The sequence below is a fragment of the Somniosus microcephalus genome, unplaced genomic scaffold, assembly GCF_052327205.1.
Source record: "Somniosus microcephalus isolate GS21.2 unplaced genomic scaffold, FLI_Smic_1.0 unresolved_chr4, whole genome shotgun sequence".
Classification (NCBI taxonomy): domain Eukaryota; kingdom Metazoa; phylum Chordata; class Chondrichthyes; order Squaliformes; family Somniosidae; genus Somniosus; species Somniosus microcephalus.
The window spans coordinates 21,811,571-21,836,398 of NW_028225182.1; the positions used below are offsets into that span (position 1 = coordinate 21,811,571).

A 24,828-nucleotide genomic window follows, 5' to 3' on the forward strand; every position below is an offset into this window, starting at 1 on the left:
AACATTGAACGTCTCTTGTCAAATCTCCTCAGAACATTGAACATCTCTTGTCAAATCTCCTCAGAACATTGAACGTCTCTTGTCAAATCTCCTCAGAACATTGAACGTTTCTTGTCAAATCTCCTCAGAACATTTAACATCTCTTGTGAAATCTCCTCAGAACATTGAACGTCTCTTATCAAATCTCCTCAGAACATTGAACATCTCTTGTCAAATCTCCTCAGAACATTGAACGTCTCTTGTCAAATCTCCTCAGAACATTGAACGTCTCTTGTCAAATCTCCTCAGAACATTGAACGTCTCTTGTCAAATCTCCTCAGAACATTGAACGTCTCTTGTCAAATCTCCTCAGAACATTAACATCTCTTGTGAAATCTCCTCAGAACATTGAACGTCTCTTGTCAAATCTCCTCAAAAAATTGAACGTCTCTTGTCAAATCTCCTCAGAACATTGAACATCTCTTGTCAAATCTCCTCAGAACATTGAACATCTCTTGTCAAATCTCCTCAGAACATTGAACATCTCTTGTCAAATCTCCTCAGAACATTGAACGTCTCTTGTCAAATCTCCTCAGAACATTGAACGTCTCTTGTCAAATCTCCTCAGAACATTGAACATCTCTTGTCAAATCTCCTCAGAACATTGAACGTCTCTTGTCAAATCTCCTCAGAACATTGAACGTCTCTTGTCAAATCTCCTCAGAACATTGAACGCCTCTTGTCAAATCTCCTCAGAACATTGAACGTCTCTTGTCAAATCTCTTCAGAACATTGAACATCTATTTTCAAATCTCCTCAGAACATTGAATGTCTCGTGTCAATTCTCCTCAGAACATTGAACATCTCTTGTCAAATCTCCTCAGAATTTTGAACGTCTCTTGTCAAATCTCCTCAGAACATTGAACGTCTCTTGTCAAATCTCCTCAGAACATTGAACGTCTCTTGTCAAATCTCCTCAGAACATTGAACGTCTCTTGTCAAATCTCCTCAGAACATTGAACGTCTCTTGTCAAATCTCCTCAGAACATTGAACATCTCTTGTCAAATCTCTTCAGAACATTGAACGTCTCTTGTCAAATCTCCTCAGAACATTGAACATCTCTTGTCAAATCTCCTCAGAACATTAACATCTCTTGTCAAATCTCCTCAGAACATTGAACGTCTCTTGTCAAATCTCCTCAGAACATTGAACGTCTCTTGTCAAATCTCCTCAGAACATTGAACGTCTCTTGTCAAATCTCCTCAGAACATTTAACATCTCTTGTGAAATCACCTCAGAAAATTGAACATCTCTTGTCAAATCTCCTCAGAACATTGAACACCTCTTGTCAAATCTCCTCAGAACATTGAATGTCTCGTGTCAAATCTCCTCAGAACATTGAACACCTCTTGTCAAATCTCCTCAGAACATCTCTTGTCAAACCTCCTCAGAGAAACTGCAAAGTGCTACAGTACAAAGGGCTCTGGGGGTCCTGGTGCATGGAACACAAAAAGTTAGTATGCAGGTGCAGCAGGTGATCAGGAAGGCCAATGGAATCTTGGCTTTTATTGCAAGGGGGATGGAGTATAAAAACAGGGAAGTCTTGCTGCAGTTATACAGGGTATTGGTGAGGCCACACCTGGAATACTGCGTGCAGTTTTGGTTTCCATATTTAAGAAAAGATATACTTGCTCTCGAGGCGGTTCAGAGAAGGTTCACTCGGTTGATTCCAGAGATGAGGGGGTTGACGTATGAGGAAAGGTTGAGTAGGTTGGGACTCTTCTCATTGGAGTTCAGAAGAATGAGAGGCGATCTTATCGAAACATATAAGATTGTGAGGGGGCTTGATCGGGTGGATGTGGTGAGGATGTTTCCACTGATGGGTGAGATTAGAACTAGGGTGCATAATCTTAGAATAAGGGGCTGCCCTTTCAAAACTGAGATGAGGAGAAACTTCTTCACTCAGAGGGGAGTAAATCTATGGAATTTGCTACCCCAGAGAGCTGTGGAAGCTGCAACATTAAATAAATTAAAAATGGAGATAGACATTTTCCTAGCAGATAAGGGAATTAGGGGTTACGGGGAGAGGGCAGGGAAGTGGACATGAGTCTAGATTCAGATCAGCCATGATCCTATTGAATGGTGGAGCAGGCCCGAAGGGCCGTATGGCCTACTCCTGCTCCTATTTCTTATTACCCTTATTACTTATAACATTGAACATCTCTTGTCAAATCTCCTCAGAACATTGAACATCCCTTGTCAAATCTCCTCAGAACATTGAACACCTCTTGTCAAATCTCCTCAGAACATTGAACATCTCTTGTCAAATCTCTTCAGAACATTGAACGTCTCTTGTCAAATCTCCTCAGAACATTGAACATCTCGTGTCAAATCTCCTCAGAACATTGAACGTCTCTTGTCAAATCTCCTCAGAACATTGAACATCTCTTGTCAAATCTCTTCAGAACATTGAACGTCTCTTGTCAAATCTCCTCAGAACATTGAACATCTCTTGTCAAATCTCCTCAGAACATTGAACGTCTCTTGTCAAATCTCCTCAGAACATTGAACATCTCTTGTCAAATCTCCTCAGAAAATTGAACGTCTCTTGTCAAATCTCCTCAGTACATTGAACATCTCTTGTCAAATCTCCTCAGAACATTGAACGTCTCTTGTCAAATCTCCTCAGAACATTGAACATCTCTTGTCAAATCTCCTCAGAACATTGAACGTCTCTTGTCAAATCTCCTCAGAACATTGAACGTCTCTTGTCAAATCTCCTCAGAACATTGAACACCTCTTGTGAAATCTCCTCAGAACATTGAACGTCTCTTGTCAAATCTCCTCAAAAAATTGAACGTCTCTTGTCAAATCTCCTCAGAACATTGAACGTCTCTTGTCAAATCTCCTCAGAACATTGAACGTCTCTTGTCAAATCTCCTCAGAACATTGAACGTTTCTTGTCAAATCTCCTCAGAACATTTAACATCTCTTGTGAAATCTCCTCAGAACATTGAACGTCTCTTATCAAATCTCCTCAGAACATTGAACATCTCTTGTCAAATCTCCTCAGAACATTGAACGTCTCTTGTCAAATCTCCTCAGAACATTGAACGTCTCTTGTCAAATCTCCTCAGAACATTGAACGTCTCTTGTCAAATCTCCTCAGAACATTGAACGTCTCTTGTCAAATCTCCTCAGAACATTTAACATCTCTTGTGAAATCTCCTCAGAACATTGAACATCTCTTGTCAAATCTCCTCAGAACATTGAACATCTCGTGTCAAATCTCCTCAGAACATTGAACATCTCTTGTCAAATCTCCTCAGAACATTGAACGTCTCTTGTCAAATCTCCTCAGAACATTGAACGTCTCTTGTCAAATCTCCTCAGAACATTGAACATCTCTTGTCAAATCTCCTCAGAACATTGAACGTCTCTTGTCAAATCTCCTCATAACATTGAACGTCTCTTGTCAAATCTCCTCAGAACATTTAACATCTCTTGTGAAAACACCTCAGAAAACTGAACATCTCTTGTCAAATCTCCTCAGAACATTGAACACCTCTTGTCAAATCTCCTCAGAACATTGAACGTCTCTTGTCAAATCTCTTCAGAACATTGAACATCTATTTTCAAATCTCCTCAGAACATTGAATGTCTCGTGTCAAATCTCCTCAGAACATTGAACATCTCTTGTCAAATCTCCTCAGAACTTTGAACGTCTCTTGTCAAATCTCCTCAGAACATTGAACGTCTCTTGTCAAATCTCCTCAGAACATTGAACGTCTCTTGTCAAATCTCCTCAGAACATTGAACGTCTCTTGTCAAATCTCCTCAGAACATTTAACATCTCTTGTGAAATCACCTCAGAAAATTGAACATCTCTTGTCAAATCTCCTCAGAACATTGAACACCTCTTGTCAAATCTCCTCAGAACATTGAATGTCTCGTGTCAAATCTCCTCAGAACATTGAACACCTCTTGTCAAATCTCCTCAGAACATTGAACATCTCTTGTCAAACCTCCTCAGAGAAACTGCAAAGTGCTACAGTACAAAGGGCTCTGGGGGTCCTGGTGCATGAAACACAAAAAGTTAGTATGCAGGTGCAGCAGGTGATCAGGAAGGCCAATGGAATCTTGGCTTTTATTGCGAGGGGGATGGAGTATAAAAACAGGGAAGTCTTGCTGCAGTTATACAGGGTATTGGTGAGGCCACACCTGGAATACTGCGTGCAGTTTTGGTTTCCATATTTAAGAAAAGATATACTTGCTCTCGAGGCGGTTCAGAGAAGGTTCACTCGGTTGATTCCAGAGATGAGGGGGTTGACGTATGAGGAAAGGTTGAGTAGGTTGGGACTCTTCTCATTGGAGTTCAGAAGAATGAGAGGCGATCTTATCAAAACATATAAGATTGTGAGGGGGCTTGATCGGGTGGATGCGGTGAGGATGTTTCCACTGATGGGTGAGATTAGAACTAGGGTGCATAATCTTAGAATAAGGGGCTGCCCTTTCAAAACTGAGATGAGGAGAAACTTCTTCACTCAGAGGGTAGTAAATCTATGGAATTTGCTACCCCAGAGAGCTGTGGAAGCTGCAACATTAAATAAATTAAAAATGGAGATAGACATTTTCCTAGCAGATAAGGGAATTAGGGGTTACGGGGAAAGGGCAGGGAAGTGGACATGAGTCTAGATTCAGATCAGCCATGATCCTATTGAATGGTGGAGCAGGCCCGAGGGGCCGTATGGCCTACTCCTGCTCCTATTTCTTATTACCCTTATTATTATAACATTGAACATCTCTTGTCAAATCTCCTCAGAACATTGAACATCCCTTGTCAAATCTCCTCAGAACATTGAACACCTCTTGTCAAATCTCCTCAGAACATTGAACATCTCTTGTCAAATCTCCTCAGAACATTGAACATCTCGTGTCAATGTCAAATCTTCTCAGAACATTGAACATCTCTTGTCAAATCTCCTCTGAACATTGAACGTCTCTTGTCAAATCTCCTCAGAACATTGAACATCACTTGTCAAATCTCCTCAGAACATTGAACATCTCGTGTCAAATCTCCTCAGAACATTGAACACCTCTTGTCAAATCTCCTCAGAACATTGAACATCTCGTGTCAATGTCAAATCTCCTCAGAACATTGAACATCACTTGTCAAATCTCCTCAGAACATTGAACGTCTCTTGTCAAATCCCCTCAGAACATTGAACATCTCTTGTCAAATCTCCTCAGAACATTGAACATCTCTTGTCAAATATCCTCAGAACATTGAACATCTCTTGTCAAATCTCCTCAGAACATTGAACGTCTCTTGTCAAATCTCCTCAGAACATTGAACATCTCTTGTCAAATATCCTCAGAACATTGAACATCTCTTGTCAAATCTCCTCAGAACATTGAACGTCTCTTGTCAAATCTCCTCAGAACATTGAACGTCTCTTGTCAAATCTCCTCAGAACATTGAACATCTCTTGTCAAATCTCCTCAGAACATTGAACATCTCTTGTCAAATCTCCTCAGAACATTGAACGTCGCTTGTCAAATCTCCTCAGAACATTGAACATCTCTTGTCAAATATCCTCAGAACATTGAACATCTCTTGTCAAATCTCCTCAGAACATTGAACGTCTCTTGTCAAATCTCCTCAGAACATTGAACGTCTCTTGTCAAATCTCCTCAGAACATTGAACATCTCTTGTCAAATCTCCTCAGAACATTGAACACCTCTTGTCAAATCTCCTCAGAACATTGAACGTCTCTTGTCAAATCTCCTCAGAACATTGAACATCTCTTGTCAAATCTCCTCAGAACATTGAACATCTCTTGTCAAATCTCCTCAGAACATTCTCTGCTCTGATGAAAAGAGCCCAGTTTCTCGAGTCTCTCCTCATGACTAAGACATCTCTGGGATCATGTCTTCTGCAGCCCTCCCCGCTCCATGGCCTTGACACCCTTCCTGAAGTGACGCTGCCCAAAACTGGGCCCAATATTCAAACTGTGACTGAACGAACCAATGATTTGTGGAGTTACGCCACTGCTTTTGTGTTCAATGACTCTTTTGGTAAAAAAAACCAAGATCCCTGTTTGTTTTTACAGAGTCGTCACCTTATCCTCCCACTGAACGATTTCTGGGGGCGCAATTGGAACTTGTTCTCCTGGCAGAAAACGGGTGCAAAATGACTCCACTTTAGGGGGCCGCCCGCCCGTGCCTGAACAGCGTGGAAAGCTCCGCCAGACACCATTTTGCTTCCATTCCCAGTCCCACCCGAGCCCCTCAGCCAGCGTCCCGATAACGCCCCCCCCCCGGTGATTGGAGAACTGGAGCAAAACAAAGACTTGCATTTCTATAGCGCCTTTCACGACCTCAGGACATCCCAAAGTGCTTTACAGCCAATGAAGTATTTTCTAAGTGCAGCCAATTGGTGCACAGCAGGATCCCACAAACAGCAAAGTGATAGTGATCAGATAATGTGTTTTAGTGACATTGACTGAGGGATAAACATTGGCCCCAGGACACCGGGGAGAGCACCCCTGCTCTTCTTCCAATAGTGGCTGTGGGATCTTGTTGGTCTAGATTTTGTGCTCAAGTTTCAGAATGGGACTTGAACCCATGACCTTCTGACGCAGAGGCGAGAGTGGCCACTGAGCCACGGTTGACCCACTAGCGAGGCTAGTGGGCCAATGTGCCACAGTCGTGCCGGTCTCATTATGCACAGCACTATGATCGCCTCCCGGTTCAGGCATGATCTAACTTTCAGTCCAGTGTATCTGACTCCCTCTGGTCCTGAACCCAGCTGTGTGTGTCTCCTCTCCTTAATCTTCCTTCCAAAGTCCGCCACTTCTCATTTCTCCACCTTAAATTTCAACTGACCAGTGCCCTAACTCTCCACGTCCTCTGGAGGACTCTTCCAGTCCCTTTCACACTTACCCACACTGCTCACGTTGCTTGCAACTCCTGATCTATACCCGAGGCCTGAGCATTTATTTATTGGATCTGGCCCGGTAAACTGGAATCAAAGATTGGCAGGCAAAACTGTTGTGGAATAATGAGCTGCCTTTCATAGAATCAGAGAAAGTTACAGCACGGAAGGAGGCCATTTCGACCCATCGTGTCCGTGCCAGCCAACAAAGAGCTATCCAGCCTTATCCCACTTCCCAGCTCTTGGTCCGTAGCCCTGCAGGTTACAGCATCCCAAGTGCACATCCAAGTGCTTTTTAAATGTGATGTTGGGTTCATGTCACGCTACATGTAACCCCACCTGACGTAGAGTCATCCAGACTCGAGTTGTCGTTGGTTTATTCTCTCTACACAGATGCGGCCGGACCTGCTGTGATTTTCAGCAAAAAATAGTTTTTTGTTTGTTTTTTGTTTTTCATACAGACCCCAGCATCTGCAACATTTGACCCCTTGTGACCCCACCTCATTGTTCTTTGATGTAATGTTTTCCTGACTGACCTGTTTGGACACCATTCACACCTTTGATTGCTGTGATTATCTCTCTGCCGAGGTGTGATAAATGGCAGTTAGAAAGATTACCTGTAAACATCTGACAGTATTCTCTGACTATATAAGCTGTGTCTTTATGCATCTCTCCACTTCACCTGACGAAGGAGCAGCGCTCCGAAAGCTTGTGATTTCAAATAAAGCTGTTGGACTATAACCTGGTGTTGTGTGACTTCTTACATTTTTAAATGTGGTTAGGGTTCCTGCCTCTACCACCCTTTCAGGCAGTGAGTTCCAGACCCCCACAACCCTCTGGGAGAAGACATTTCCCCTCAAATCTCCTCTAAACCTTCCACTTTAAATCTGTGTCCCCTGGTTTTTTACCCCTCTGCTAGATCCTTGCTATCCACTTTATCTCGGCCCCTCATAATTTTTTACACCTCAATAAGGTCTCCCCTCAGCCTCCTCTGTTCCAAGGAAAACATTAAAGCCGAAATAGTTTGGGTACCGACGAGGTACATTCCCTCCAGCGGGAAAGGCATGGCAGCTAAAGTCAGAGTTCCCTGGATGACGAAAGAGATGGAGGGTAAGATGAAGCAGAAAAAGAGCGCGTATGACAGATGTCAGGTCGAGAATACATCTGAGAATCAGGCTAAATATAGAAAGTTCAAAGGAGAAGTGAAAAAGAAAATAAGAGGGGCAAAGAGGGTCTGAGAATAAAATGGTAGTCAACATAACAGATAATCCAAAAGTCTTCTATAGGCATGTAAATAGTAAAACGGTAGTAAGAGGAAGGGTGGGACTGATCCGGGACCAAAATGGAGATCTATGCATAGAGGCAGAGTTACTAAATGAGAACTTTGCATCTGTCTTCACTAAGGAAGAGGATGCTGCCATAGACATAGTGAAAGAGGAGGTAGTGGAGACACTGGATGGGATAAACATTGATAAATAGGAGGTAACATAGGAACATAGAAGATAGGAGCAGGAGTAGGCCATTTAGCCCCTCGAGCCTGCTCCACCATTCAATGCGATCATGGCTGATCATCCAAATTCAATACCCTGTCCCTGCCTTCTCCCCATATCCCTTGATCCCTTTAGCCTTAAGAAATATATCCAGCTCCTTCTTGAATATATTTAATGAATTGGCCTCAACTGCCCTCTGTGGTAGAGAATTCCACAGGTTCACCACTCTCTGGGTGAAGAAATTCCTCCTCATCTCTGTCCTAAATGGCTTACCCCTTATCCTTACACTGTGACCCCTGGTTCTGGACTCCCCCGCCATCGGAACATCCTTCCTGCATCTAGTACTATAAAGGCTGGCTGTACTTAAAGTAGATAAGTCACCAGGACGAGATGGGATGCATCCTAGGATGCTGAGGGAAGTGAAGGAAGAAATCACGGAGGTACTGGCCATAATCTTCCAATCCTCCTTAGAAACGGGGGTGGAGCCAGAGGACTGGAGAATTGCAAATGTTACACCATTGTTCAAAAAAGGGTGTAAAGGTAAACCCAGTAAGTACAGGCCAGTCAGTTTAACCTTGGTAGTGGAGAAGCTTTTAAACGATAATCAGGGATAAAATGAACTGTCACTTGGACAAATGTGAATTAATTAAGGAAAGACAGCACGGATTTGTTAAAGGCAAACTGTGTTTAACCAACTTGATCGAGTTTCTTTGATGAGGTAACAGAGAGGGTTGATGAGGGCAATGCGGTTGTCGTGGTGTACATGGATTTCCAAAAGGCGTTTGATAAAGCACGGTGGCATAGTGGTTAGCACTGTTGCCTCACAGCGCCAGGGACCCGGGTTCGAATCCGGCCTCGGGTGACTGTCTGTGTGGAGTTTGCACATTCTCCCCGTGTTTGCGTGGGTTTCCTCCGGGTGCTCCGGTTTCCTCCCACAGTCCAAAGATGTGCGGGTTAGGTTGATTGGCTATGATAAATTGACCCTTAGTGTTAGGGGGATTAAATACGTGGGGTTACGGGGATAGGGTGGGATATGTGTTGGTGCAGGCTCGATGGGCCGAAATGGCCTCTATCTGCATTGTGGGGTTTCTGTGATTCTGTGATAATAGGCTTTCCAGCAAAGTTGAAGCCCGGGAATAAAAGGGACAGTGGCAGCATGGATACGGACTTGGCTAAGTGTTAGGAAACAGAGAGCAGTGGTGAACGGTTGCTTTTCGGACTGGAGGAGGGTATACAGTGGTGTGCCCCAGGGGTCAGTTCTAGGACCACTGCTTTTCTTGATATATATTGATGACTTGGATGAGGGTGTACAGGGCACAATTTCAAAATTTGCAGATGACACAAAACTTGTAAGTATTGTGAACAGTGAGGAGGAGAGTGATAACTTCAAGATGACATGGACAGGCTGGTGGAATGGGTGGACACGTGGCAGAACAGTGCGAAGTGATACATTTTGGTGGGAAGAACAAGGAGAGAAAATATAAGCTAAAGGGTACAATCCTAAACAGAGAGACCTGGGGTTATGTGTGCACAAATCGTTGAAGGTGGCAGGGCAGGCTGGGAAAGCAGTTAAAAAGTTTACGGGATCCTGGGCTTCATGAATCGAGGTTTTGGGGGAAACATTCAGTATTGCCCCGTTTGGGGCGTCATTATCGGCCGTGCGCAAAGTTTAGCGCCTGGCGCTATTTATCACCTCCGACGGCAAACTTGGCTTTTATCGCCCCTGAAGGTGATTGGAGCGCTAAATCAGACGCTTCACACCTGTCTTAAGGCGCAAAGGCCCAGGAGCGAGGCGCTACCTCGGAGCGCTGGCGAAGCTCATGTGATGTCAGTCAGCAATGGAACACAGACACACTGGCGCCGGCCAGTTCTTAAAGGGAAGTTCTGACGAAAGGTCATCGAACTGAAACGTTAACTCTGTTTCTCTCTTCACAGATGCTGCTTGACCTGCTGAGTTTCTCCAGCATTTTCTGTTTATATCTTAAAGGGGAGGGTTGATCTTGCTCTCCATCCACATCCTGCTCATTGCAGCCTTGAGTCTCGGCCTGGAGAGACCTGTACATCAAATCTGCTGGAAAGAACAATGGAGAGACCCAGGGAAAGAGCTCAGAGTGCAGCCCCCACAGTCTCTTCTAAATCGATACAAGGAAGGGCAAATCAAAATCAACCTGTAAAGTGCTGCTCAGTACCCAAAACTCCTTCACACAGCGTTGAATCTCTCCAGAAGTCTCTCTCTCTCTCTCTCTCTCTCTCAGAATGCACGGAGCAAAAATTTCACCAACAAAAAAAGGCAGGAAGCGGTCGCCTTTAAATAGCGCTCCCCCAGTCCCTTCCTGATTGCAAAATGCTCCCCTCAACCTGTCATTGCTAGCGGCAGGCGGTAAGGCAGGGGGCGCCACTCAATATCCGGTCCAGAGCGTTGCGCACTCGACTGACGTCACAATCTGCCGGCGCAGGACATCGTGGCAGTAGTGTTTAGCGCCGCCGCAAAATGTCTAGTTAATTACATGAGTGGCACAAACATCGCCGTGCCTGGGCGCCAATTGGTTTGCCCCCCACTAGCGCCCTCTTAAGGCACTAACGGGAGATGCAAACCAACTGAATTTTTCCCCCCATAGAGTACAAAAGGGTGGAGATTATGACGAACCTTTATAAAACACTGGTTCGGCCTCAACTGGAGTATTGCGTCCAATTCTGGGCACCGCACTTTAGGAAATATGTGAAGGCCTTAGAGAGGGTGCAGAATAGATTTCCGAGAATGATTCCAGGGATGAGGGACTTCCGTTACGTGGGTGGACTGGCGAAGCTAGGGTTGTTCTCCTTGGAGCAGAGAAGGTTGAGAGGCGATTTGATAGAGGTGTTCAAAATCATGAGGGGTCTGGACAGAGTAGATAGAGAGAAACTGTTCCCATTGGCAGAAGGGTCGAGAACCAGAGGACACAGATTTAAGGTGATTGGCAAAAGAACCAAAGGCGACATGAGGAAAAACATTTTTACGCAGTGAGTGGTTAGGATCTGGAATGCACCGCCTGAAAGGGTGGTGGAGGCAGATTCAATCACGGCTTTCAACAGGGAATTGGACAAGTACCTGAAAGAAAAACATTTGCAGGGCTACTGGGAAAGGGCGGGGGAAAGGGTTTAGCTGAAGTGCTCTTGCAGAGAGCCGGCATAGGCTCGACGGGCTGAATGGCCTCCTTCCGTGCTCTAACCATTCTATGATTCTATGATTCTATGGTCCCAACACTGACCCCTGGAGAACAACAAGCTTTGTATCACTCCAGCCCGTCTGCTGTACTGAGCCCAGGGAATGATCCCTGAGCTGGGAGGGGTAGGCCCGAGGCACACCTGATATTGGGCCTTGGGCCTCGGGCTGCAGACAGCTCGCTGGGCCTCCCCAGACAGCTCGCTTGGCAAAGAGTGGTTCCACTTTGGGCTATTGCATCACCGGCAGCGACCTACAGGTAGATCCTGGGAGAAGTGTTATGTCTTATTTTGCACACTTTGTACAAAACTAATCAATTGCAGGACAACGGAGTATTACAGTTTAAATTCTTTTAATGAAGCATCAGGTCTGACCTGACTCACAGCAGTACAGCACCATGTGGACAAGATGGAGTCCGGACCCTGGGTCTTCCAATACAATAGCAGTCCTTACAGATGCCTGCAGGCCAATGACAACTCAGCATGTGATCACATGTGAATATAATAGGTATTCCTGACAGATGCCTGCGGGCCAATGATAATTCAGTATGCAAATGTTACATCCCCTTTCTTTTAAAAGAAAAATGTTATGCATTACTTTTAAACCTTTCCTCTACCAATGCTCTCAGTAGCATCAACATATAAGTAAATTCAACATTTAACTAGCACTGAAAACATCTCAACGTTTCAATAACGATGTACAGTTTTTTTAGGGCAGCGATCCGCCTACACCCTTTGGCAGTTCACAAGTCAAGGATAACTCTAGGCTTGACCTCTCGTCGGAATGACGGTGTTGTTCCTTGGTGTTCAGGAGGTGCCTGCGATTGCGGCGGTACACCTGTCCTTCTGGGGTGCGGACGTGATACGATCGCTCAGTGTCAGCTGGCTGGATGACGACTGCAGGCTTCCAGTAGTCATGCTCCTGGATTCTGACGGATTCTCCATTGTGCAGCGGCAGCAGTAGTCTAGCTGACCTGTCATAGTATCTCTTTTGGTGTTGCTGTCTCTGTACATGTTTTGCATGCACTTGCTTGCAGCTGACGACCTGCCAGGGCCTGTCTGGGATACGGTGAGGGATCATTGGCTCTTTGACATTTGATGGGCGGCATTCTAGACAAATGGAACATTTTCCGACAATGTCCTCAATGTGTTTGCACATTCCGGGTCAAAACATAATGTCACGTGCTCTTTGTTTGCATTTTTCCATGCCCATATGTCCAGCATGAATTTTTGTCAACATCTCTTCTCTGAGACTGGTAGGGATGATGATTTTCTCCCCTTTGAAGATGATTCTGTTGATTTGTGACAGTTCGTCTCTGTGGTTCCAGAATTCAGAAATGCTCTGAGGGCATTTCCTCCTTTCCTCAGGCCATCCTTTGTGTATGACTTTGCTCAGCAGTGTGAGTTGTGCATCTTTCTCTGTTTCTGCTCAGATCTCCTTCACTTTTGAGTCACTCACAGGTAAGCTGTTGTACACCATGTGCACCTGCACATCCATGCCTTCACTGAGGCTGCTGTCCTGGTAGCTAAGAGACTTTCTGGAGAGCATGTCTGCGACAGGAATGTCTTTGCCTGGATGGTGAATGATTGTGAAGTCATAATTCTGTAGCTGAAGGATCATTCTCTGTAGCCTTGGTGGGGCTGCGGCTAGTGGTTTCCTCATGATTGACTCGAGGGGCTTGTGGTCGGATTCCACAATGAATTGTCGGCCATAGATGTATTGGTGGAAACGCTTGCATCCAAACAAAATTGCATATAGCTCTTTCTCGATTTGAGCATAGTTGATTTCACTGTCTGAGAGAGATCTGGAAGCATAGCCGATGGGCTTTCCTTCTTGCAGTAATACTGCACCTAGTCCGTACTTTGATGCGTCCACTTGTAGTCTGAGCTCTTTGTTGGGGTCGAAGTAGGCAAGAATTGGTCCTGGTTCTCTGGTGATTAGGTCTTTCATTTTCTGAAATGCTGTGTCATGTTGTTTGTCCCACAGGAACTCATTGGATTGTTTGAGCAACTGACGCATGGGTGCGTTGATTTCGGAGAGGCTCGGGGCAAACTTGGCTAAGTAGTAAACCATGCCTAGTACTGTCTCTAGCTCTGCATGGTTCTTTGGCAGCTCCATCTTCTTGATGGCGGAGATTTTCTCTGGATCCGGCTTAGTGCCATCAGTTGAGAGGCGATGCCCAAAATAACTGATCTTGGTGGATCCGATTATGCTTTTCTCGGGGTAGAGCCGGATACCTTTCTCCCATGATCTTTGTAGCATCGCACAGAGGTTCCTGACATGTTCCTCTATATTCCTGCCATAGATGAGGATGTCATCTACGATTGCGACTATTCCGTCGTGGCCTTCATAGGTTTCGTCGATCTTCCACTGGAATTCATCCTGAGCTGACATAAGACCAAATGGTAAACGCAGAAATCGGTAGCGTCCAAATGGTGTGTTGAACGTTGTTAGCTTAGATGACTCTTCCGTGAGCTTGATATTCCAGTATCCTGATCATGCGTCCATTACACTGAAGTAACGTGTTCCCACTAGCTTGGGTGTGATGTCATTTAATGTTGGTAGAGGGTAGTGAGGGCGTTTGATAGCCTTGTTCAAATCTCTGGGGTCGAGACAGACTCTAAGCTTGCTTGTACATGGTTTCTCAACCACTACTAACGCGCTGACCCACTCTGTCGGTTCTGTTTCCCGGACGATGATTTCTGTATTCTCCATGCTCTGCAGCTCCTCCTTCAGGTGACTACGTAGAGCAAGGGGTATCCTTCTCGGTGGGCAAACCACAGGGGTTGCTGCTGGGTCAAGGTGAATAGTGCATTCACCTGGGAATAGTCCGATTCCTTTGAAAATGTCAGCAAACTCCTCCATGACTGTCTGCTTCTCAACTGGTGCTGTCAATGATAGCACTAGCTTGACGAGGTCCATGTCTAAACATGCCTTTAGACCTAGCACTGGAGGTGCTCGAGTGTCAATAATGTAAAAGTTCAACATCATGTCGCTTTCTTTATACTTGCATTTCATCACGCATGTGCCTTTTACAATGAGCTGCTCACCCCCATAGCTGGTCAGTCTGCATGAGGTGGGCTGTAGCTCACACTCATCCTTCAAGCTGTGATACTCACTCAGAGGAATTACATTAACCTGAGATCCAGTGTCTAGTTTAAACCTAAGCTCTGTGCCCTGTTTCCCTATCTCAATATCGGCAAAAGCTTGCTCAGTCTCTGAAATCTGCTTTTTCTGTGACACAGAATCAATAAACAGTTCCTCTGCATTTGGCTCTCTGGCAATTGGCTGTCACTCACTGTGTGTACTGCTTTTCTAAAAACAGTCCTGCAAACTTTAGCAAAGTGGTTCCGTTTACCACATTTAGTACATTGCCTTCCTTTGGCAGGGCAGTACTCCTTTTCTCCATGCCAGTTGTTTCCACAATATCCACAGTTTTTGAAGCATTTTATGTCTGTGTCGCCCATTTTTGAACTCTCTGTTCTTTCTGTTCTGAAACACGCTCTCTGGGCGGTGTTCTTTGGTGTGTATCTATTAACTGCATGCACTGTCTATTCACTCGAGCTGCTCATGGCGCTGGTTATGGTTTACAACTGTGCTTGGGCTATCTCGTGCAATCTAGCTATGTCTATAGCTTTGTCCAGCGTTAGCCCGGTCCCAAAATTCAAAAGTTTCTCTCTCACTTTAGCTGAATGTATTCCAAACACGATGCGGTCTTTGACCATCTCATCTTTATCTGCATATGCACTGTCTTTTACCAGCAGTTTTAACTCAGTCACGAACTGTTCAAACGACTCACTAGCTCCTTGTACTTTCTCCTGAAACTTGTACCTAGCGAATATTGTATTTGTCTTGGGCATCACATATGCTTCAAAACGGTCAAAATAACTTTTCAGTACCTTTGCTTCATCTGCGGTGAGAGACCATGTGTTAAAAATATCTCTCCCTTTTTCTCCAATCCACAAAAGTAGGTAGCTGCATCTTTCTTCCTCCCCTTTACTTTTCAGTGGACCGAGAGCATCAATTCCACGTGTTGCTTGAACTTGCTCCATTCTCTAGCTAAGTTCAAAGATTCCCAATTCATTCGAGGTAAGGGAGCTCCAATGATCCATTTCAAATCCCTGTTCTGACACCATGTCTTGTTTTGCACACTTTGTACAAAACTAATAAATTGCAGGACAACGGAGTATTACAGTTTAAACTCTTTTAATGAAGCATCAGGTCTGATCTGACGTACAGCAGTACAGCACCGTGTGGACAAGATGGAGTCAGGACCCCTGGGTCTTCCAAAACAATAGCAGTCCTTACAGATGCCTGCAGGACAATGATAGTTCAGTATGCAAATATTACAGGTTAGGGTAGCGGGAAGGAGGGGCCATCTGGGAGGGGGTGGGGGTGAAGCAATCAGGAAAGGGAGGGGACATTGATGGAGCGGGAGCAGGTAAGGGTGGCGGGGAAACTTTCACAGACAATAATTCAAAACAAAGTTAATTGTCACTTGGAAAAATATGGATTAATAAATGAAAGTCAGCACAGATTTGTTAAAGGCAAATCGTGTCTGACAAACTTAATCGAGTTCTTTGATGAAGCAGCGGAGAGGGTTGATGAGGGTAGTGCGGTGGATGCTGTGTATATGGACTTTCAAAAGGCGTTTGATAAAATATCACATAATAGACTTGTTAGCAAAATTAAAGCCCATGGGATTAAAGGGACTTTGGCAGCATGGATACAAAATTGGCTAAGTGACAGGAAGCAGAGAGTAGTGGTGAACAGTTGTTTTTCAGACTGGAGGGAAGTGTGCAGTGCTGTCCCCCAGGGGTCAGTATTGGGACCATTGCTCAGTTTGGTATATATTAATGACCTGGACTTGGGTATACAGGGCACAGTTTCAAAGTTTGCAGACAACCCGAAACTCGGAAATGTAGTAAACAATGAGGAGGATAGTGACAGCCTTCAGGAGGACTGGTGAAATGGGCAGACACACGGCAGATGAAATTTAACACAGAGAAGTGTGAAGTGATACAGTTTGGTAGGAAGAATGAGAAGTGGCAATATAAACCAAAAGGTACAAGATTAATAGGGGTGCAGGAACAGAGAGACCCAAGGTTGTATGTACACAAATCTTTGAAAGTGGCAGGGCAGGTTGAGAAAGCTGTTAAAAAAGCATACGTGGTCCTTTGTTTATTAATAGAGGCATAGAGTACAAAAGTGTGGTAAACCACTGTTATTGTTGTTCACCATTGTTGTTGTTGTTGCACACTGTTGTATCTATGCATGCCTCAGCTGGCTCCGCCCCTGGCTCCACCCACATGCCCAGGTATAAAGGTGACTGCTCTGCAGCTCCCTGCCTTCTTGGAAACCAGTCAACCACGAGAGGCATGCTCTATTCTTTGTTAATAAAAGCCTTTTAGTTACTTTCCTAACTCTCCGTCTTTTATGAGTAATTGATAGCGCATCAAAAAGCAATGATGTTATGCAAAAACTTTATAAAACACTGGTTAGGCCTCAGCTGCAGTATTGTGTTCAGTTCTGGTCACCACACTTTAGGAAGGATGTCAAGGCCTTAGAGAGGGTGCAGAGGAGATTTACCAGAATGGTACCAGGAATGAGGGACTTCAGTGATGTGGAGAGACTGGAGAAGCTGGGATTGTTCTCCTTAGAGCAGAGAAGTTTAAGGGGAGTTTTAATAGAGGTGTTCAAAATCTTGAAAGTGTTTGATAGAGTCAACACAGATTGAGGAAAGGGAAATCATGTTTGACAAACCTGTTAGAGTTTTTTGAGGTTGTAATTAGCAGAATAGATACGGGGGAACCAGTGGATGTGATGTATTTGGATTTTCATAAGACACTTGATAAGGTGCCACACAAGAGGTTATTACACAAAATTAGGGCTCATGGGATTGGGGGTAATATACTAGCATGGATTGCATATTGGTTAACGGACAGAAAACAGAGAGTAGGAATAAACGGGTCATTTTTGGATTGTCAGGTTGTAACTAGTGGGGTGCCGCAAGGATCAGTGCTTGGGCCTCAGCTATTTACAATCTATAGTAATGACTTAGATGAAGGGACCGAGTGCAATGTATCCAAGTTTGCTGATGATACAAAGCTGGGTGGGAATGTCAGCTGTAGAGAGGACACAAAGAGGCTGCAAAGGGATATAGACAGGTTAAATGAGTGGGCAAGAACATGGCAAATGGAATATAACATGGAGAAATGTGAAGTTATCCACTTTGGTAGGAAAAATATAAAAGCAGAGTATTTTTTAAATGGTGAGAGATTGGGAAGTGTTGGTGTTCAGAGGGACCTGGGTGTCCTTGTACACGAATCACTGAAAGTTAACATGCAGGTACAGCAAGCAATTAGGAAAGCAAATGGTATGTTGGCCTTTATTACAAGAGGATTTGAGTATAAGAGTAAAGACGTCTTACTGCAATTATATAGGGCCCTGGTGAGACCACACCTGGAGTATTGTGTACAGTTTTTGGTCTTCTTACTGAAGGAAGGATATACTTGCCATAGAGGGATTGCAACGAAGGTTCACCTGGGATGGGGGGATTGTCCTATGAGGAGAGATTGAGTAGACTAGACCTATATTCTCTAGAGTTTACAATAATGAGATGGTCTCATTGAAAAGTATAAAATTCTTACAGGGCTTGACAGGGTAGATGCAGGGAGGATGTCTCCCCTGGCTGGGGAGTCTAGAACCAGGGGTCACAGTCTCAGAATAAGGGGTCGGCCATTGAGGACTGAGATGGGGAGAAATTTCTTCACTCAGAGGGTGGTGAATCTTTGGAATTCTCTACCCCAGAGGGCTGTGGAGGCTCAGTCATTGAGCATATTCAAAACAGAGATCGATAGATTTTTGAATATTAAGGGAATCGAGGGATATGGGGATAGTGCAGGAAAGTGGAGTTGAGGTCGATGATCATTCATGATCATATTGAATGGCGGGGCAGGCTCGAGGGGCCAATTGGCCGACTCCTGCTCCTATTTCTTATGTTCCTATGCAGGCTCAGCTTGCTGCCACGCACGTTCAGACCACTGCCATCATGGCTGGGTTTACCAGTGTGGAAAGGGTCTTGCAGGGTCTCACAGTAGCCCAACAATCTGTCCTCCAACAGATTACTAGGACTGTTGATGCACTGCCCCGGGGGAGTGTCAGTGGCTCCGTGGAGCAAGAACCTGCTGTCCTCTCTCAGGATGACAGCATTTGTGCTCCCGCCACTGCCACTCCGCCAGTGCCCTTGCAGCTGCCTGTCAGCCAGCCAGCCCATTATGAGGTGGTGCAGTCGAAAGCGAGCATTCTAGGTTCAGAGCTGCTTGAGGTCGTCCTGCAAGGCCTCTGCCGTCTCCCCCACTGAAAGTCAGCATTCTTCCACCAGCTGTGCTGCGGCCGCTGGTGTAGCACTGCGTAGGAGCACGAGAGCAGGCAAAGGCACACGGAACACAGGCACCTAGGGAGATTAGTTGACTTTGTGATGTACTATTGGATGGATTGATGTGCAAAGTTGGTTTGGAATGTTTCTTTTGTGCTGGCTTTTATTTCAGCATTGTGGCCAAGATGCCTCTGTGATGGTCCGGGCAGAGGAATGGTAAGGGGTGTTGCTGTTGCACAATGGGGATTTGGAGTTGCGTTCAGTGGAACCGTAGTCAAATGAGGCAATCACGGACAACCCAGCCGGAGACGGGATGTGCTGGTTGCCTCCTCTCTTTCTCCTGCTCCACCTCTTCCTCTTCCTCCTCCCCCTCCTCCTCCTCCCTCTGCGAGCAGCTTGTCCTCCTCTTCGCTGCCTCTGCTCCATCTCCCTGTCATGGTGCAGGCCGAGGGGGGGGGGACGACAACTGGAGAACCCATGACTGGGAGCAAGTGGACTGACCTGAACTCTTGAAGTCACAACCAAGGCGTTCTCCACATGCAGCACCACTCCCTGCCAGCTCACCAACTTCAAACAAACCTGGACAGCACTAAGAACTTCCACAAACTCACACAGAGCCAGTAGAAATTAATCATCAACTAACCAGAGAGTGGTTTCACCATCCCTTTAAATATCACTGGTGGGCGGTCCTTGCTGCTGCTGAACGCAAGAGATGGCGTTAGCTCCAGCGTTGAGGATGGCTGAGAGATTGGTTCAATTGGGCTTGTACTCACTGGAGTTTAGAAGAATGAGAGGGGATCTCATTGAAACTTATAAAATTCTAACATGACTAGACAGACTAGATGCAGGAAGGATGTTCCTGATGGCGGGGGAGTCCAGAACCAGGGGTCACAATCTAAGGATAAGGGGTAAGCCATTTAGGACAGAGATGAGGAGGAATTTCATCACCCAGAGAGTGGTGAACCTGTGGAATTCTCTACCACAGAAGGCAGTTGAGGCCAATTCATTAAATATATTCAAGACAGAGTTGGATATATTTCGTAAGGCTAAAGGGATCAAGGGATATGGAGAGAAAGCAGGGACAGGGTACTGAAATTGGATGATCAGCCATGATCGCATTGAATGGCGGAGCAGGCTCGAGGGGCCGAATGGCCTACTCCTGCTCCTATCTTCTATGTTTCTATGTATCTATGGCAACAGCAGCACTGGCGTCAAATCAGCATTGCACGTGCCTAACGCCCATCCTCACCAAAATGGCGTCCGGCACGGCCCGCGCCGGAATGTTCAACACAAAATGGCACTGGTGGCAGCGGCGAATCGGGCGCTACGGAGCCGAATTGCTAGCCTCGTGATTTTTACTCGCAACAGCTTCAACGTTTGAGCCTCTCTTCACATTTGTATTAAATCACACTAGGCGCTGACCCCGTGAATCTGTCGTGCCCTCTCTGCCACCTCAACAGCCTTCCTGCTGGGCGGAGCCCAAAAACGGAACAGCCTCCAACCGAGGTCTGATCGAAGTTAATCCAGATTCACCATTTCACCTCCACTTTTATATTCTGCACCTCTTGCCGTAGAACCCAGGATTCCATTTGCTGTGGGGTTTTTTATCCACTTGATTAGCTTCTGTTAATGTCTTGTTAACTCGAAGCCCCAAATCCTTCTGCTCTTCCCCATCACCCAGCTTCCCCCTTTCAAAATAGAATGATTACTTTTATTTACCAAAATGAATCACCTCACACTTGCTGACAGTGAATTCCATTTGCCGCTATGTTGCTCGTTCCCCCATCTTATCAATGTCCCATCGTGCCTTCCCTTGGTCCTCGGGATGATGTATCTGCCTCCTATTTTAGTGTCGTCTGTAAGTTTGGATCCCCACTCCCTCTAGCCCCGTGTCAAAATCGTTGATGTGCAGAGTGAAGAGAAGTGGTCCCAGACCAGAGTACGTTTCAATGAGATCACCTCCCATTCTTGTAAACTCTAGGAAATGTAGGCATGGTCCCCTCAAATTCTAGTCCTGTTTAGTGCCTTCTCCTAATTCCCCCATCTTAACCTTCGCCAGTGTGCGGCATCTTGTTGAAGGCTTTCTGAAGATCCGTGTGCAGCACACGCCCGCTGCATTTCCCGTCCTGTCATACCTAACAGCTTGGGGACGAGGCCCCGTCAGCTTGCGCTTTGAACAGCTGACTGGCTACTTGTATCTCGGACTCCGTGTTTGAGCTCGTCCTGCACCGAAGGGAGCAGGAGACTTCCCGGCACAATGGGCGGGAGCTGCTCGTCGATAGCCAAGGCAGGCGATCAAATTGCTAATTATTTATTGTCTATGGGGGAACAACACCAGGTTAGCCCATAAGCACCGTAAGTGATTTCAGACAGGTAATTTCAGCCTAATTCAGGGAGTCCTTGGATCCAGCCTGAGGTTAAGGGGAATGGGTAGGGGACCCTCTATGTAAAGCAACTGTCACACACTCTATTTGTAAATTGTACGAATACAATTTACTGCAGAGACCCAATGATTAAAATTAAGATTTGTTCACACAGATCTGTTTATTGAAAAGCGGCCAAAAATTCCAGAAATGCCGCTGTCCCTCACTAAGAAATGTTGTAAACCATGGGTTTATGACCCCAAAATAAGCAAACAAGATCCCTTCATTTATCAGACATTAAGTCCAGAGCACCCTCAGTCTCAGAGAGCCAGGCTGTTGGTCATAAGGTCCTGGGCTTACCTGTCTCATCCTGGCCCTCGCTTCAGGTTGATAGATCCCTCCACTTCACACCGACTGGGCTCCCCAACCACTGGATGACGGCAGTTGTTTATTGTCAGTGGAATGAAGCTGACACAGAGGCGCCTGCAGCTCGGCACTGAAGCCCTATAACAGGAAGCATCAGCTTCAAAACACAGAGCTGTAGGCCGTTACAGGAAACAGCACTGTCATCAGCAGCATTGAAATTAGAGTCAGCAGCAACAGATGGGCAAGAGGCTGGAAGGTCAGGGAAGGACATAGTCCAAGTGACAGAGTCCCCATCCTAGAGAGAGTGTCCCAGTCCCAGTGGGAGTGTCCCAGTCCCAGTGAGAGCGTCCCAGTCACAGTGAGAGTGACCCAGTCCCAGTGAGAGTGTCCCAGTCCCAGTGAGAGAGTCCCAGTCACAGTGAGAGTGTCCCAGTCCCAGTGAGAGTGTCCCAGTCACAGTGAGAGTGTCCCAGTCCCAGTGAGAGTGTCCCAGTCCCTGTGAGAGAGTCACAGTTCCAGTGAGAGTGTCGCAGTCCCGGCGAGAGTGTCCCAGTCCCAGTGAGAGTGTCCCAGTCCCAGTGAGAGTGTCCCAGTCCCAGTGAGAGTGTCCCAGTCTCAGTGAGAGTGTCCCAGTCCCAGTGAGAGTGTCCCAGTCCCAGTGAGAGCGTCGCAGTCCCGGCGAGAGTGTCCCATTCCCAGTGAGAGTGTCCCAGTCCCAGTGAGAGTGTCCCAGTCCCAGTGAGAGTGTCCCAGTCCCAGTGAGAGTGTCCCAGTCCCAGTGAGAGTGTCCCAGTCCCAGTGAGAGTGTCCCAGTCCCAGTGAGAGTGTCCCAGTCACAGTGAGAGTGTCCCAGTCCCAGCGAGAGTGTCCCAGTCCCAGTGAGAGTGTCCCAGTCCCAGTGAGAGTGTCCCAGTCCCAGAGAGAGTGTCCCAGTCCCAGTGAGAGCGTCCCAGTCCCAGTGAGAGTGTCCCAGTCCCAGAGAGAGTGTCCCAGTCCCAGTGAGAGTGTCCCAGTCCCAGTGAGAGCGTCCCAGTCCCAGTGAGAGTGTCCCAGTCCCAGAGAGAGTGTCCCAGTCCCAGTGAGAGCGTCGCAGTCCCGGCGAGAGTGTCCCAGTCCCAGTGAGAGTGTCCCACTCCCAGTGAGAGTGTCCCAGTCCCAGTGAGAGCGTCGCAGTCCCGGCGAGAGTGTCCCAGTCCCAGTGAGAGTGTCCCAGTCCCAGTGAGAGTGTCCCAGTCACAGTGAGAGTGTCCCAGTCCCAGCGAGAGTGTCCCAGTCCCAGTGAGAGTGTCCCAGTCCCAGTGAGAGTGTCCCAGTCCCGGTGAGAGTGTCCCAGTCCCAGTGAGAGTGTCCCAGTCCCAGTGAGAGCGTCCCACTCCCAGTGAGAGTGTCCCAGTCCCAGTGAGAGCGTCCCAGTCCCAGCGAGAGTGTCCCAGTCCCAGTGAGAGAGTCCCAGTCCCAGTGAGAGTGTCCCAGTCACAGTGAAAGTGTCCCAGTCCCAGTGAGAGAGTCCCAGTCCCAGTGAGAGCGTCCCAGTCCCAGTGAAAGTGTCCCAGTCCCAGTGAAAGTGTCCCAGTCCCAGTGAGAGTGTCCCAGTCACAGTGAAAGTGTCCCAGTCCCAGTGAGAGTGTCCCAGTCCCAGTGAGAGCGTCCCACTCCCAGTGAGAGAGTCACAGTCCCAGTGAGAGCGTCCCACTCCCAGTGAGAGTGTCCCAGTCCCAGTGAGAGTGTCCCAGTCCCAGTGAGAGTGTCCCAGTCCCAGTGAGAGTGTCCCAGTCCCAGTGAGAGCGTCCCACTCCCAGTGAGAGTATCCCAATACCAGTGAGAGTGTCCCAGTCCCAGTGAGAGTGTCCCAGTCCCAGTGAGAGTGTCCCACTCCCAGTGAGAGTGTCCCAGTCCCAGTGAGAGCGTCGCAGTCCCGGCGAGAGTGTCCCAGTCACAGTGAGAGTGTCCCAGTCCCAGTGAGAGTGTCCCAGTCACAGTGAGAGTGTCCCAGTCCCAGCGAGAGTGTCCCAGTCCCAGTGAGAGAGTCCCAGTCCCAGTGAGAGTGTCCCAGTCACAGTGAAAGTGTCCCAGTCCCAGTGAGAGCGTCCCAGTCCCAGTGAAAGTGTCCCAGTCCCAGTGAGAGCGTCCCAGTCCCAGTGAAAGTGTCCCAGTCCCAGTGAGAGTGTCCCAGTCACAGTGAAAGTGTCCCAGTCCCAGTGAGAGCGTCCCAGTCCCAGTGAGAGTGTCCCAGTCCCAGTGAGAGTGACCCAGTCCCAGTGAGAGCGTCCCAGTCCCAGCGAGAGTGTCCCAGTCCCAGTGAGAGAGTCCCAGTCCCAGTGAGAGCGTCCCACTCCCAGTGAGAGAGTCCCAGTCCCAGTGAGAGCGTCCCACTCCCAGTGAGAGTGTCCCAGTCCCAGTGAGAGTGTCCCAGTCCCAGTGAGAGTGTCCCAGTCCCAGTGAGAGTGTCCCAGTCCCAGTGAGAGCGTCCCACTCCCAGTGAGAGTATCCCAATACCAGTGAGAGTGTCCCAGTCCCAGTGAGAGTGTCCCAGTCCCAGTGAGAGTGTCCCAGTCCCAGTGAGAGTGTCCCAGTCCCAGTGAGAGTGTCCCAGTCCCAGTGAGAGTGTCCCAGTCCCAGTGAGAGTGTCCCAGTCCCAGTGAGAGTGTCCCAGTCCCAGTGAGAGTGTCCCAGTCCCAGTGAGAGTGTCCCAGTCTCAGTGAGAGGGTCCCAGTCCCAGCGAGAGAGACCCAGTCCCAGTGAGAGTGTCCCAGTCCCAGTGAGAGTGTCCCAGTCCCAGTGAGAGTGTCCCAGTCCCAGTGAGAGTGTCCCAGTCCCAGTGAGAGTGTCTCAGTCCCAGTGAGAGTGTCCCAGTCCCAGTGAGAGTGTCCCAGTCTCAGTGAGAGGGTCCCAGTCCCAGCGAGAGAGTCCCAGTCCCAGTGAGAGTATCCCAATACCAGTGAGAGTGTCCCAGTCCCAGTGAGAGAGTCCCAGTCCCAGTGAGAGCGTCCCAGTCCCAGTGAGAGTGTCCCAGTCCCAGTGAGAGTGTCCCAGTCCCAGTGAGAGTGTCCCAGTCCCAGTGAGAGTGTCCCAGTCCCAGTGAGAGTGTCCCAGTCTCAGTGAGAGGGTCCC

At 47.2% G+C, this 24,828-nt stretch overlaps 1 protein-coding gene across 2 annotated transcripts in view; it reads right to left on the reverse strand.

Moving 5' to 3' along the window:
- The window catches only part of LOC147090030 (lysophosphatidic acid receptor 6-like), a 59,219-nt gene extending 37,356 nt beyond the window's left edge, over positions 1–21,863 (reverse strand). The window contains exon 1 of one of the 2 annotated variants that reach the window (XM_085977209.1): positions 21,712–21,863. The gene's annotated coding sequence lies outside the window, so the exon portion shown is untranslated. The remainder of the gene's footprint in view (positions 1–21,711) is intronic. The other variant, XM_085977208.1, reaches the window with a different exon arrangement.
- Positions 21,864–24,828: the final 2,965 nt, after the last annotated feature.